General features: G+C 42.3%; 1 protein-coding gene and 2 non-coding genes across 3 annotated transcripts in view; all 3 read right to left on the bottom strand.

Annotated features, from left to right (window-relative positions):
• LOC141083753 (uncharacterized) overlaps nt 1-15,148 on the bottom strand; it is a 98,316-nt gene that overhangs the window by 22,004 nt on the left and 61,164 nt on the right. The window lies entirely within an intron of this gene.
• TRNAA-UGC (transfer RNA alanine (anticodon UGC)) lies at nt 9,685-9,756 on the bottom strand. Its single transcript has one exon. It is a non-coding gene; the product is annotated as a tRNA-Ala (tRNA).
• On the bottom strand, nt 13,951-14,022 carry TRNAA-UGC (transfer RNA alanine (anticodon UGC)). Its single transcript has one exon. It is a non-coding gene; the product is annotated as a tRNA-Ala (tRNA).

Here is a 15,148-nt window from a genome sequence, read left to right as displayed (position 1 = left end):
ATACACACTTATCCTGTGTGCTTTATTGATATCTAACTCAATTATCTTTCTAATTTTTGGCTATGTAGAGTATGTACTATTTTACGTGATCCACAGTGGATTTGATACCAACGTGGTCTATGTTTTTGACCTCTAACTGTATTACATTGCTGGTCGCACCTGCCCTCCACAGTGCATGGTTGTTTATCTGCCCACCTGTTATCCTGTCCACCTTTGTCTGTGAAATTTGATCAATAAGGTTATTTTATTTTTTCAGTACCTATGGACCTTATGATTGTATTTCTTTGGTTCACCCTCCCTTGATCAATATGAGAACCTGGATATGGAGACATGACTACAATATGGGGACCTGGATGGGGACATGACAACAATATGGGGACATGACTACAATATGAGGACCTGGATATAGAGACATGACTACAATCTGGGGACCTGTATGGGGACATATCTACAATATGGGGACCTGTATGGGGACATAACTACAATAAGGGGACATAACAAATGTGCACTCATATTGTAGTTATCGCCACATCCAAGCTCTAAACATTTTTTAAAAAAACACAGCAAAAATGTACAAAAGGTGTATAGAATAAAAAACGGTATCACTAAAAATGTAACTTTGTCCTTCAAGGAATGCGGCCCCCAAGTTCAAATTAATGAGCAGAAAAGACCGCATCAATATGCACAAAAAGTGCAAAATGCATTAAAATGAATGGGAAGCTTCTTTTAGGCGTTCTTCGAGCGGATATTTTGAGAAATCCGAGAAAAAAACCACAAACGTGTGAACACAGCCTAACGCAAAGACTGGAGTCAACTGTTATTAAAGTTATCAGATTCTCTATGAGAATTTTATGTAAAGTGAGGCGGTGGTCACACATTCAGAATGCAAGCACAAAGACATACACTGCTGTATACAATGTATTTCTATAGACATAGAAACAACTAATACACAGAGTTGGAGCCCAAAATATGCTTTAAGGTGCTTTTATTGCTCAATGGCTGGGTCACAGATAATAAAAAGTCATTATTGAGGGTTCAAATACCCTCTAATGTATCCATGAGAGACAACCCGCATATACAGTCATATGTTAAAGTTTGGGCACCCCTATTAATGTTAACCTTATTTCTTTAGAACAATTTTGGTTTTTGCAACAGCTATTTCAGTTTCATATATCTAATAACTGATGGACTCAGTTATATTTCTGGATTCAAATGAGGTTTATTGTACTAACAGAAAATGTGCAATCTGCATTTAAACAAAATTTGACCGGTGTAAAAGTATGGGCACCTCAACATAAAAGTTACATTAATATTTTGTAGATCCTCCTTTTGCAAAAATAACAGCCTCTAGTTGCTTTCTGTAGCTATTAATGAGTTCCTGGATCCTGGATGAAGGTATTTGTGACCATTCCTGTTTACAAAACAATTCTAGTTCAGTTAAGTTTGATGGTTGCCGAGCATGTACAGCCCGCTTCAAATCATCCCACAGATGTTCAATGATATTCAGGTCTGGGGACTGGGATGGCCATTCCAGAACACTGTAATTGTTCCTCTGCATGAATGCCTGAGTAGATTTGGAGCGGTGTTTTGGATCATTGTCTTGCTGAAATATCCATCCCCTGCGTAACTTCAACTTCGTCACTGATTCTTGCACATTATTGTCCGGTTCCGGCATTGGCCACACAGCCCCAAAGCATGATGGAACCTCCACCAAATTTTACTGTGGGTAGCAAGTGTTTTTCTTGGAATGCTGTGTTTTTTAGCCTCCATGCATAATGCCTTTTTGTATGACCAAACAACTCAATCTTTACTTCATCAGTCCACAGGACCTTCTTCCAAAATGTAACTGGCTTGTCCCAATGTGCTTTTGCATACCTCAGGTGACTCTGTTTGTGGTGTGCTTGCAGAAACGGCTTCTTTCACATCACTGTCCCATACAGCTTCTCCTTGTGCAAAGTGCGCTGTATTGTTGACCGATGCACAGTGACACCATCTGCAGCAAGATGATGCTGCAGGTCTTTGGAGGTGGTCTGTGGATTGTCCTTGACTGTTCTCACCATTCTTCTTCTCTGCCTTTCTGATATTTTTCTTGGCCTGCCACTTCTGGGCTTAACAAGAACTGTACCTGTGTTCTTCCATTTCCTTACTATGTTCCTCACAGTGGAAACTGACAGGTTAAATCTCTGAGACAACTTTTTGTATCCTTCCCATGAAAAGCTATGTTGAATAATCTTTGTTTTCAGATCATTTGAGAGTTGTTTTGAGGAGCCCATGATGCCACTCTTCATAGGAGAATCAAATAGGAGAACTACTTGCAAGTGGCCACCTTAAATATCTTTTCTCATGATTTGATACACCTGGCTATGAAGTTCAAAGCTCAATGAGGTTACAAAACTAATTTAGGCCTGTTTCACACTTGCTTTTTTTTGCAGCGCGTTTTTCCCGCAAAAAAACGCATTGAAAAAACGCATACAAATGCATACAAATGCTGCATTTTTTTCAAGCATTTTTATGCGCATGCAGGAAAAAACCGCAGCGTTTTTGTGCGTTTGTATGCGTTTTTTGTGCCTTTGCGTTTTTTTACAGATTTTGGAAAAATCCCCCAAAAAAGAAAAAAAAAACATTCAACAACACACAAGACCAATGGGACTTCATTGTGGGTGTGGTATGTTAATATATAGACCCTGTCTACAGTATTCTTCACATTTGCTTGATTCTTCTCGTGACCATGGATCTGCGCTGGAAGAGTTTTCACTTCAACTTGGATTTGGACATCGCGATGGCTCAGGCGTATGCAGTTGCCTGCCATGAACAAAGGAAGAGAGAGAGGGAGCGAAGACGGCAGCGGCGGCGTATGTGGATACATCCGATTGTTGAACTCCGGGAGAGCCGTGGGGCATACCACACCCTCTACAGCGAGCTCCAGGCAAACCCGGAGAAATTTATAGATTATATCCGGATGTCCCAAGAAAGTTTCAGGGATTTGCTTGCTCGTGTCCAACAATCTATCCGGAGACAGGACACACAGCTCCGTCGTGCGATTCCTCCTGAGGAACGGCTACTGGTGACATTACGGTATGTAATATTAAACCAAGGGGTGCGGTCTGATGTTTTTTTTTTAAATTTAGTATTCAAAACCTTGGGTAATTAGTTTTCGTGAATGTACTAATATTTTATTTTATAGTTTTTTAAAATAATATACATAAATATTAATTTTACTTCTTTGTCTGTTCACAGATTCCTGGCGACTGGAGAAACCCTATCTTCACTACACTTCCAGTACCGTATTGGAATCTCTACCTTGTCAGGAATTGTTGCTGACACCTGCCGGGCTCTCTGGAATGTTCTTTGTCCAGAATTTCTGCCCCTGCCCACCGCTGAAAAGTGGATGGAAATTGCTGACAAATTCTGGACAGTATGCAATTTTCCCAACTGTTTGGGAGCTGTTGATGGTAAACACATACGGATCATCAAACCCAAAAGAACTGGATCTGAGTACTATAATTACAAAAAGTACTTTTCAATAGTACTCATGGCCATTGCGGATGCCGGATGTATGTTTGTAGCAGTGGACATTGGAGCATTTGGCCGTGGTAATGACTCACAGGCTTTTAAAAACTCAGACATGGGCCGGAGGTTGTATGGCAACCAATTTAATTTCCCTATGCCACGGCCTCTTCCTCACACCGAAGCTCCGCCACTGCCCTTTGTAATGGTTGGCGATGAGGCTTTTCAAATGTGCGGAAACTTACTGAAACCCTACTCCAGCCGGGACTTGGACCACACCAAAAAAATATTTAATTACAGGCTGACCAGGGTCAGAAGAACTGTCGAGTGTGCTTTTGGGATTCTTGTCTCCAGATGGCGAATTCTGGGCACGGCCATTAATCTTAAACTTGAAACAGTCGATGAGGTGGTGAAGGCCTGTGTGGTTCTACATAACTTTGTGATGGCTAAAGAGCACCCGACCTTTGAACTGGACGATGATGCTCCTAACCCATTGCCTGAATTCACTCAGCACACTCTCAGGTCATCCGTTGAAGTTGGCCAAATGAGGGACCAATTTGCGGCCTACTTTATTTCTGATGTAGGACGGGTGCACTGGCAAGATGAAATGGTGTAATGTTTTTGTTTGTTTATGGTAATAAAAAACCTTATTTGATACCATTACTGAGTGCACTATATTTTTTAAAATCCAATTAAATAAAAAACTTCCCATGTATAACTGAATTTTTTGATGTTCACACACCTGGGCAGGTAAATACACATATGAGTTAAAATGCAGCATTGCTAGTCTGCGTGAAATATATTGGAACGAGCAAAGCTGCAGGCCATGAATCAGGAAACCAATTTTTTTCAAGAGAAAATTGTCAAACTAGTTGAAAAAAAAGTATGTGATTTTTTCAAAACCCAACCCTCAAAACCCAACCCCAATGAAAGTCCATGGGGAATACAAGTCAGCATTGAGTGGATGAATGTAATCAGCTCAATTCCAACTTTTATTTAAAATTGTGGTAGTGTATAAATAGACAAGTTTCTAGAGTTATTACACTATGCCTTGGAATGACTATACTAGGCCGTGGTATTTAAAATATGAGTATAGTAGGCCTTGGGCCTACTAGTATAGTCATATGTGAAATACCACGGCCTAGTATAGTCATACCAAGGCCTACTGTAATAACTAGATTTTTACCAACTAGGATCTTGTTTCACGAAAAACAAACTGGTGAAACTTTTTAAGAAAGAAACTTATTTTTTAGACAAGTTTCAACTTTTTGTTTTTCATGAAACCAGATTCATGTTGGTAAAACTAGAGTTATTACAGTAGGCCTTGGAATGACTATACTAGGCCGTGGTATTTCAAATATGAGTATAGTAGGCCTTGGGCCTACTAGTATAGTCATGTGAAATACCACGGCCTAGTATAGTCATACCAAGGCCTACTGTAATAACTCGATTTTTACCAACTAGCATCTTGTTTCACAAAAAACAAACTGGTGAAACTTTTTAAGAAAGAAACTTATTTTTTAGACAAGTTTCAACTTTTTGTTTTTCATGAAACCAGATCCAAGTTGGTAAAACTCGAGTTATTACACTAGGCCTTGGTATGACTATACTAGTCCGTGTTATTTCACATATGACTATACTAGGCCTTGGGTTGGTTTTTAACATGTATTTACCCATCAGTGTGTGTGAGCGGCGCAAACAACATTAATGAAACTTTGTAATGGTGAACCACAAATGTAAATTTATTTTTAATCACAAAAATAAACCAAAAAATTATTTTTTCCGGCGTTTGGGGGCAGATGGTTTCAATTTGGGGGTGTGCAGGGAATATGCAACACTTGCAGTTGAAGACGGTGTTTGAGGGGAAGGGGCAACAAAACTTGTGGGGGAAGGTAGTCCAGTTAAGGGAATTAAACTAGGAACACTTGGAGGAGAGGAAATCTGTTCAGGTACATTTGTTGTAATGGCATGTCGCCGTAGGCTTGTGTGCCTGGACCGACTTTGGCCCAATGCCCGCCTTGATGGATTTCGCCTTGAACTTGGGGCAAATATTGAGTGTAGGTCCCCCGTCTGCTGGGGTGGCTGCTGCTGCTGCTGAGGTGGCTGCTGCTGAGGTGGCTGCTGCTGAGGTGGCTGCTGCTGCTGCTGAGGTGGCTGCTGCTGCTGCTCTTGGTTGGCAGTGCTCGTCCTTGCAGGAGGACTGGTGGCGGCAGTGATGGTCCAGTTTTGCGGAGTGGTGGTGGCAGGGCTACTACATGTTGTTGTAGTGGCAGGGCTGTTCCATGTTTGCCTAGTGGTGGCTGAGCTCCACGCATGCATGGGAGTGGCGGTGGTGCTCCAGACAGGAGCAGCGCTTGCCATGGTGGTGTCGGTGAAGTGACCAGCTGCACTCAGACTTGTGGTGGTGTAACGGTGGGTGTCCTGGCTTTGAATAGAGGTGTCCGTGCAGTGGTATGCAGCACAAGTCGGTAGTGAAGTGAAGCGAGTCAATGGTGGCACAGGTGGAAATGACACCACTGACTGCTGACCGTACCGATTATGCTGCATAGCCTGCAAGAAAGCATTGTTGCAGGCCTGCAGCACATTCAGCTGTTGCTCAGGACTAAGGTGTTCCGCCATGCCCTTTTCAATCTTACTAAAAAAATGGTGTGCTGGTCTGTTGAGGTCGGCCTCCAGACGGTCAAGGCGCTGTTCTACAGAATTGAAGCGGTGTTCAAAGTGGTTAAAACCACGTTCCATGAGTGCAAAACCGCTTTCAACTCTGTAGGACAGCGACTTGAGGCTGGAATTAAAGGCCTCGCTCAAATGCATAAACTTGGGCAAGACATTCCTGTCCAAGGCCCTCTGCCGCTGGCGGGTAGTGCCCGCATAACCAGTGGCAGAGACCTGGGACAGGGGAACACCTGATGGCCCAGCTTCCTGGTCACCAGCTGTGTGTGTGGCTGACCTGCAAGGTGCTTCCTGGCTGTCGGATGGCTGGGACGGGTCAGAGGACGTCCGAGGAAGGACCGCTCCAGGGCCAGGTTGCAGGGTGCTGCTCCAGGTGCTGTGGAAGAAAGGAAAATCATTACTACCATGCCTTTACAAGAAGCATCAGCTGTGGATTAGAAAAACACAGATTAATAAAAATAAAAACCCAAAATTTATAATACTTACGATCTCGTGGCAAGGACCGGTCTTAGGAACTGCGTGATAGTGACGGTATCTAGTTCTGGTCCTTGACGCAGATCCACTGCGAACCTGGCCCTCAGCACGAACATCACTGTTGAAGCGGTCCTTGATCGAACGCCAACGTGTTCGGACTTTGTCCACTGTTGGGAAAAAAAAACCAGTGCCGTCAAGGACAACAGTCACTGCGGCACAATATAGCAATACAATACTCAAAGCAGTCACTGTAGAGCCCGATGACACTGTTGGGTTTCCTGCTAGAATATACCTAGCACGAAACCCAACAGTGCCGTCAAGGACAACAGTCACTGCGGCACAATATAGCAATACAATACTCAAAGCAGTCACTGTAGAGCCCGATGACACTGTTGGGTTTCCTGCTAGAATATACCTAGCACGAAACCCAACAGTGCCGTCAAGGACAACAGTCACTGCGGCACAATATAGCAATACAATACTCAAAGCAGTCACTGTAGAGCCCGATGACACTGTTGGGTTTCCTGCTAGAATATACCTAGCACGAAACCCAACAGTGCCGTCTAGGACAACAGTCACTGCGGCACAATATAGCAATACAATACTCAAAGCAGTCACTGTAGAGCCCGATGACACTGTTGGGTTTCCTGCTAGAATATACCTAGCACGAAACCCAACAGTGCCGTCAAGGACAACAGTCACTGCGGCACAATATAGCAATACAATACTCAAAGCAGTCACTGTAGAGCCCGATGACACTGTTGGGTTTCCTGCTAGAATATACCTAGCACGAAACCCAACAGTGCCGTCAAGGACAACAGTCACTGCGGCACAATATAGCAATACAATACTCAAAGCAGTCACTGTAGAGCCCGATGACACTGTTGGGTTTCCTGCTAGAATATACCTAGCACGAAACCCAACAGTGCCGTCAAGGACAACAGTCACTGCGGCACAATACAGAGCAGGGAAATACTCACTAAACGCCTTTTTGGAGGATGCTGTGGCGCTGTCCCAGCCATCCATCAACGCTGCGGCCACCTCATTCCATAGCCGCCGGGTCACCACATTGTCCTTGTACAGCCGGTCACGGCTGTCCCACAACGGCGCACGCTCCTGGACCAGGCTGATGAGCTGCTCATTATCCAGGTAGACGTCTTCATCCCGTTGTGGAACCTAGACAAAACACATTCATTAGAATAATCAAATTTAAATTGAATAAAAAGTTACAAAAAAAAGAAACATAAAAAAAGAGTAAAAATAGAAGATAAAAAATAAAGAACATTACAAATCATTTGATACATACATTCCGTATCACCACCGGGACTTGGCTTCGCTGCTCCTGCTCTTCGCCCTCAGAAGTCCCGTCCGCAGAAGATGATGAGGATGATGTCTTAAAAAAGTTGAAAAAAACGTAAGAGATTTGGAGTAGCAGCAGATATACTTACCAGATGCACGAAAATAATCACCTCACTGTCTGCTTGCGCCAATTCCTGCCGCGATGGGGAATATTCGGATTCTGAAGACATACTGCATGTAAAAATAATAAAAATCATTAGTACATACATAATTTAAAAGGACAGGCATATAATGTAATATACTCACATTCTTGCGCTGATAATGTGTTCCTTGGTGACTGTCTGCTCTCCAATCTGTCAGTGTAGTAGTGGCAAGAGTTTTGGCAGGCACCTCCTTTATATAGACTTTTTTTTTTGACTTTAGAAGTTTATAACTAGTACAACAAGTGGTCACCACCAAAAAAACGCAGCGCTAAAAAAACGCATACATGCGCATGCCAGTGCGCACGTATGCGCATCCATAGGCTATAATGGCCATTTTTAGCGCAAAACGTGCGCATACGTGCGCATGCGTTTTTTTCCAGGACCAAAAAATGCAACATGTAGCGTCTGTGAAATACAAACGCACACCCCAAAAAAACGCAGCGCATGAAAATCGCATACGTGCGCATGCCAGCGCGCAGGTATGCGCACCCATGTTAAATATAGGGGAAAAAACGCATGCGCACGTATGCGTTTTTTCAAGCGCAAAAAAACGCAAATGTGAAACCAGCCTTTGTGCTTCAGGAAGTCAGTAAAAAGTAGTTAGGAGTGTTCAAATCAAGAAAATGATAAGGGTGCCCATACTTTTGCACCAGTCAAATTTTGTTTAAATGCAGATTGCACATTTTCTGTTAGTACAATAAACCTCATTTGAAACCAGAAATATAACTGAGTCCATCAGTTAAAAACTTTAACATATGACTGTAAATTAGTATAGAGCCACAATCCAAAACATAGTGTAAACTCTGCTCTTACCCATTATGCCTCAGTCAGGGACCCACAAGAACGCAGCCCCAACGCGCATTTCGTGTTGGCTTCTTCGGGGGTATTTGTTCCTTGTATGTGGTATTATTCGGTCACTGTGGTGGTAATATGTGGTCTGGTCATGGTGCGGTGGTATTTGTTCCTTGTATGTGGTAGTATAGGTCACTAAGTGGTGGTAATATGTGGTCTGGTCATGGTGCGCTGGTATTTGTCCCCTGTATGTGATATTATTGGTCATTTTAAAAATTGAAAAATAAATAAAAATATACCTAAATTGTATTGGATATTTTCACAAATGTTTAATAGGTTAGAGTAGAGTAGGTACTGGCCAAAAGTCTACCTTGTCGTGGCGGCGGCTTAAACAATCTTTTGACTGTGGACAGTTCGAGGGTGGAGGCGACGCTGGGGTGGAGCCTGTCCGGAGTCTCCAGGGTGCCCCAAAATTCCTAGTGGCAGCCCTGTCTACAAATACAATCTGCTCCTCTGTGGTCTATAGCGATGTCGGTCTGTACATGTATAGTTCTGGTTACAGCGCCCCCTGGTGTCTGACAGTTATTCTACATAGAATTCTCAACAAAAGCAAATCTGTCTGATATTTAGTGCTGAGTACGGTCTTCGTGTTACATCCAGACAGAAGACTGGTGAATTTCCGCACATTTATCAGATTTTTGAATATTTTGTAAGTTTTCTTGTTATTTGACACAAAAGCTGGAGATGCCGGGGATTGAACCTGGGGCCTTATACATGCAAAGCATGCGCTCTACCACTGAGCTACATCCCCTGCACACACTGTCTGATGTGTGATCTCAATTCTGAGAACGATCCATGATGAGAATCTGACTCTGAATCTACCATCATAGAGCTTCTCACAATTCGTTTTTCTTTTTTCATAATTCTGCAGCATAAATGACATCATATTCCAACAGTCTGGACCATTAGGGACGAAGCAAAACTACTTTAATTCCCATCTCCCGGATGGGAGCATCTCTGAGCGCTGCGCCCCCTGACAGTCTCGTGACGGTGCTTATGTCCCCTGATGGGCTGCAGACAATCAGCGGCGGCTGAAAGGCGACATCTCTCCTGATCCCGTAGGTAAGTTACCTTTCTTCTTGTATCGGGCACCATCGGGGCGCTCTACAGCAATGTACAGTGGGAACCAATCCCTTTAAGTATAAGAAAATCGAAAGAATTCATCGATAATAAGATTTACCTTTTCCATAAAAGCCCAAAATATTGAAAAATTATGTGGTCACTACTTCAGTCCGGCTTCTTGGTCGCAGGGTTATTATCTTTTATTCACTCCACAATTTTCCATTTTATATTTTATCATATTGATTACCCTGACACCTCCTAACTTTCCCTTTGTCATTTTAATTTTTTAAATACTACTATAGGCAAGAGTTCTGTGAATCTAACAGATGTTTTGTGATATCAGGTTATAACAGCTGCCATTGATAAAAGTCTTTACAAATCAGTGTGAAGAGATTTTAGGCCCTCTTGTGGACTTTATAAGACCTGCAGCTTCCTTAACAGCTGCTCAGCACCCCACAATTGCTCTGCTGTGGGTTCAGTGGGACGAAAGAGGACCCCAACTCTGTAACACCAAAATGCTGCAATCCCTACTGACTGTAGCATCTTATTGGTAGATCTCCGACCATGACAGGTGGGTGTTAATCTGCATAACACAGCGGCACTTCATCCAGATTTCCTTCTACATTTTAAAACATACAAAAAAATTTCTGATTTGGAGATTTTTGGAATAATTTTAATTCCCAGAAACCCCTCTCTGAGCACTTTTGCACAATTCTCTCACCACTAGAGGGAGCTCACTGATTTATCACAGGGTTCAGTGGGAGCTGTTATCACTTGCTAGGAGCTCCCTCTAGTGGTGGCTGAACGCAGAGAGAATTTTATGATTTAGTGAATCTTTTATTGAGATCTCATGATAAATAGGCAAAGAGAACTCCAGATCCAACTAATATAAGCAGCCTGTAGGCTAATAATGGCACGGTCATATTTTATGCTGAGGTTGTGCACCGGGAATCCTTCTTTTTCAAAAATCTTATTTTTGGGGGGATGGCACGGGCACAAAAGTTGTGACCATCTGCAGCAAGAGTCAGTGGTTATACACAGGTGATCTCCTTCTGTGTGTGCTGGGACCAGACCTATCTCCGATCCCAGCACTTTAACTCCTCAGATGCTGTTATCAATAGTGATTGAGGTATCTAAGGAGCTCGACAGCTGAAGGTCGCTCCCTCTGTCAGCACCCCCCCGCTTGGATTCTTACGGTAACCAAAGTCCTAACTTTGACCTCTGTTCTTGCCCTATACATTATTCTATCAGATCCCCGATAGGCTGCAGCTAAACACTGACAGGTTAGTGCACAGCAGTACATAAGTAGTACTGTGCATTATCAGTGCAATCACAGGATCGCATGTTTATCCCTGTGAGAATTGTGAAAAAAATTTTTTTTTCGAGTGTTAGAGAAAAAAAATCACAAAATCATTTTTATACTTTGAAAGTATATAATTTTTCATCCGCTATGTTCTGATTACACCGGCCCCAAGTGTCTGACACATAATTCTTAAAAATTAGTTGTTCTGATACTTAGTAGTGAGTCTGATCCTTGTGCTACATCCAGACAGATGACCAGGGAATGTTACTCACATTTTTTCAGATTTCTGAATTTAGATGTTATAATGTTCTTTATGCCGGGGATTGAACCCAGGGGATCATACATGCAAAGCATGCACTCTACCACTGAGCTACATCCCCTACAACTGCATGAGCGCTACCTGGGTAGACAGCACGAGCCGCTGAGCTCACTGATTGGCTGCAGCAGTAATGACTTTTATGCTCTAAATTATGATGAATTTTTCAAATGCGCTCAGCTTCACCAACTCCAAGATAAGCTGCACTCCCTTTCAAAAAATGGTGGAGCTGGAAGCTACAGGCTTATAAACTACAACAGCAAAAGAATGTGGGTCAAAAACTGATGAATCTTAAAATATAAGTTTTATAGGAGACAGGTCCTGGAGTGGAAACATTAGGGTCTGTGCACACGGTGCGGTTCCTACTGCGGATTCGCCGCTGCAGTACTGCAGGTGATGTACAGTACCATTATAGCCTATGTAAAAAAAACGCTGTGCACATGCTGCGGATTTCTCCGCCCGGTTTTTGTGCGGAAATAAAAAGCAGCATGTCACTTCTTTTGTGCGGTTTTGCTGCAGTTTTCCACCTGCTCCATTCTACAAATCCACAGGTGGAAAACCGCAGTGTAAAACCGCATAAAAACGGCAGTAAAACCGCAAAAAAAGGAAGAAATCCGCAGGAAAAATCCAGGTCATTAAACTGAGGATTTAGTAAAATCCGCACGGAAAAATCTGCAGGAGGATCCGCACCGTGTGCACATAGCCTTATACAGACAGTATGGTATAGCACTGTGGTGTTGGAGCAATTATAGGTAGGACTGTTTATAAATGTCCACAATATAATGGGTTAAGTTCAGTTCATAACAAATACTGCTACAAAGTGCTAGCATAATACTACCAAATAGGGCCCACGTAATATTACCATACAGAGCCCACATAATACAACCATACAGAGCCCACATAATATTACCATACAGAGCCCACATAATACAACTATACACAGCCCCCATAATATTACCATACAGAGCCCACATATTACTACCATTCAGCGCACACATAATATTACTATACAGAGCTCACATAATAAAACCATACAGAGAAAACATACTACCATACAGAGCCCCCATAATATTAACATACAGAGCCCACATAATACAACCATACAGTGCCCACATAATACAACCATACAGAGCCCACATAATACTAGCATAAAGCGCACAAATAATACTACATACCGCACCCAGCCCCATACTACCATACAGAGCACAGATAACACTACTATATAGAGCCCACATAATATTACCTTACAGCACTCACATAATATTACCATACAGAGCCCTCATAATATTACCATACAGAGCCCACATAATACTACCATACAGCACCCACATAATATTACCATACAGAGCCCACATAATACTACCATACAGCACCCACATAATACTACCATACAATACCCACATAATATTACCATACAGAGCCCACATAATACTACCATACAGAGCCCACATAATACAACCATACAGAGCCCACATAAAACTAGCATAAAGCGCTCAAATAATACTACATACAGCACCCAGCTCCATAATACTACCATACAGAGCACACATAATACTACCATACAGAGCCCACATAATAATACCATACAGCACCCACATAATATTACCATACAGAACCCACATAATACTACCATACAGCACCCACATAATACTACCATACAGAGCCCACATAATACTACCATACAGAGCCCACATAATACTACCATACAGAGCCCACATAATACAACCATACAGAGCCCACATAAAACTAGCATAAAGCACTCAAATAATACTACATACAGCACCCAGCTCCATAATACTACCATACAGAGCACACATTATACTACCATACAGAGCCCACATAATACTACCATTCAGTGCCTGCATAATACAGATACTATGCGAACCTCCTTCCACCTGCCAGCATTACATATGCATCTTTGTAAACGTGCGGAGCCTACAAATCTGGGAGCAGCGGCAGGTAGGGGGTGGTTTGGGGGGCTATCATTTCACAGCCTCAGAGTAACTGGACCAGGGGTCTGCAAACACAATCTGCTCCTCTGTAGTCTCTAGCGATGTCGGTCTGTACATGTATAGTGCTGGTTACAGCGCCCCCTGGTGTCCGACAGTTATTCTACATAGAATCCTCAACAAAAGCAAATCTGTCTGATATTTAGCGCTGAGTCAGGTCTTCGTGTTACATCCAGACAGAAGACTGGTGAATTTCCGCACATTTATCAGATTTCGGAATATTTTGGAAGTTCTCTTGTTATGTGACACAAAAGCTGGAGATGTCGGGGATTGAACCCGGGGCCTCATACATGCAAAGCATGCGCTCTACCACTGAGCTACATCCCCTGCACACACTGTCTCATGTGTGATCTCAATTCTGAGAACGATCCATGACGAGAATCTGACTCTGAATCTACCATCATAGATCTTCTCACAATTCGTTTTTCTTTTTTCATAATTCTGCAGCATAAATGACATCATATTCCAACAGTCTGGACTATTAGGGACGAAGCAAAACTACTTTAATTCTTTATTATTTGGTTATATGTACAATATGGGAAGAGGAGGGGATTCTATTTTTGCCATTTTTGCATCTTTTTTTAAGCAAATTAAAAAAAAATAAAATAAAATAAGCCCACATGATACTATCATACAGAGCACTTATAATACTACCATAGAAATCCCACATAATACTACCCTACATTGCCCAAATAATACTACCCTACAGCACCCACATAATTCTACCATACAGAGCCCACATAAAGCTAGCACAAAGCGCACAAATAATACTACATACAGCACCCAGCCCCATAATACTACCATACAGCGCACACATAATACTACCGTACAGCGCACACATAATACTACCATACTGTTCCCACATAATATTACTATACAGTGCACACATAATACTACCATTATGGAAATATATATGTATATGTATTTCATATAGATCTCACTTGCCTGCTATAGGCTACATACTGCTATATACTCCATATATTCATGTATTCTTATATAGCCATATGCATACAAATACATATTCACAGTTTGAACCTTATAACTAGTTGGTGGAAGTTGACCTGCTACCCAGTCATCTCATGATAGCATTGTCTTCTGACTTGAGAAATATCTAGCAGACATAGGGAATGAGGAAGTAAGGCCAGATGGTCCAGCCGATATTGGAGACTTGCTGACGAGTGCAAGACTCCGGACAGTAAATCACATGGTGTCTAAGTAACCCCAGGTCGGACACCCATATATGCTCATGTATTTAAACTGACCAATTTGATAAGAAGTTCAGCCTTATGTTAATGAGTAACCACTCCTTTCTGTACAGCTGATAAAACCAAGTATATTCAATAAAGTTTCCAGAGTTCTGCTGGAATGAGTTGTTGCTAACTAAGTGTAGCTTCCTCTTTTCCTTTGAGCGCTCAATAAGACTCTGTCTAATTAGGACAGGCCACAGTATGCA

This window comes from Dendrobates tinctorius, unplaced genomic scaffold (genome assembly GCF_039654945.1).
Source record: "Dendrobates tinctorius isolate UK_male_01 unplaced genomic scaffold, ASM3965494v1 ptg000021l, whole genome shotgun sequence".
Lineage (NCBI taxonomy): Eukaryota > Metazoa > Chordata > Amphibia > Anura > Dendrobatidae > Dendrobates > Dendrobates tinctorius.
This window is presented reverse-complemented; position numbering and strand designations above follow the sequence as displayed.